This window comes from Artemia sp. Qi Xiang Cuo, chromosome 9 (genome assembly GCF_049724085.1).
Source record: "Artemia sp. Qi Xiang Cuo chromosome 9, ASM4972408v1, whole genome shotgun sequence".
Classification (NCBI taxonomy): Eukaryota; Metazoa; Arthropoda; class Branchiopoda; order Anostraca; family Artemiidae; genus Artemia; species Artemia sp. Qi Xiang Cuo.
Genome location: NC_142802.1, coordinates 2,641,907 through 2,643,292, shown reverse-complemented (window position 1 = coordinate 2,643,292; position 1,386 = coordinate 2,641,907).

Sequence of the window (1,386 nt, the reverse complement as noted above, 5' to 3'; positions counted from 1 at the left end):
CGAAAGTAATTGGAAGGCGTGACATTTTTGTAGTAAAAATCGATGTGGATATAATGTATTATTTTTTTGTTGTTACTGTTGTTTAGACCAGGGTACTTTGTATCAAAGGAGTTATTGTATGAACTTCGAAAAGGGCTCATTCGATTGAAAATAGAAAGGGTTCATGCCCTTTTTAATAGTCGAAAGTGATTGGAAGGAAACTAATCCACCTCCCACGCCCACCCTCTCATTTGACTTTATGTTTAAAAACAAAATGTTGTCATAAGATTAAATCAAAATGCACTGTGTTAATGCTAATTCCCAGTAAGGCATCTCAGCAGTATCCCAAGAACGACTGAGGGTATTATGTTCAAACTTTTAGGGCTGTTTTTGTTCTTAAAATTTAACCAAATCAAAATGGCGTAAGTGTATCCAAGCTATCAAAGAAAGTAAACATTTTTTTGCGAATGGTATCAAGTTTTCCATTACAGGTCAACTAGAGGAGGTATGAAACTAAATTAAACACTACTATTTGTATCCAGATTTGTAAGAGGGTGTATCTTGTTAAAAATTGCTGAAAATTTTTTTCCAGCATACAAATAGCAGGCCAAACTCTAAATTCTTAAAAAAACGAAAAGATTAAAAGTGTTGTTTTCTTTTTCCCTGAAAAAACTATGTCAATATAAAACGAACAGAAATTAATTAAAAAAAACTTTTTCAACAATATAAGTTTTTCAAAGTAAAGTAAAGTGCTCCATTAAACAAAAAATGAGCAAAAATAAAATAAAATAATCTACCAAGCGTGAAACTACCACAAATCAGCATCGGTAAATAAATGAAACCCAAAACGAGCGGAAATTACAATAAATAACCGAGTCAAACTCAAAACGAGCAGAAATTAACATAAGTTAAACTCAAAACCCCTATGCCTTCCCAAGGCCAGAACATAATTTGCACTTTACTGAAAAAAATACAAATGAATGTGCATTGTCAGTTTAATATACATATACTGATATTTAGTAATCAAAATCTTAATATTATTTGATTTATTAAAGTTATAAAAGTAAAAACATTTATATTTATATAGCAGAATAACATTTATATAGCAGAAGTAGCCCCAAAAGTTTGAACATAATACCCTCAGTCATTCTTATGGGGGTGGCCGTTAGAGGGACATTAGTTGCCATCCAATCACTTTCGACGATTAAAAAGGGCATTAGCCCTTTCTATTTTCAATCGAATGAGCCCTTTTCAAAGTTTAAAGTACCAAAATCGATCTTTACTATAAAAATGTCAAGCCTTCCAATCTATTTCGACTATTAAAAAGGGCAATAGTCTTTTCAATTTCCAATCGAATGAGCCCTTTTTGAGTTTCTACGACAACGCTTTCTATAAACACTTTATATT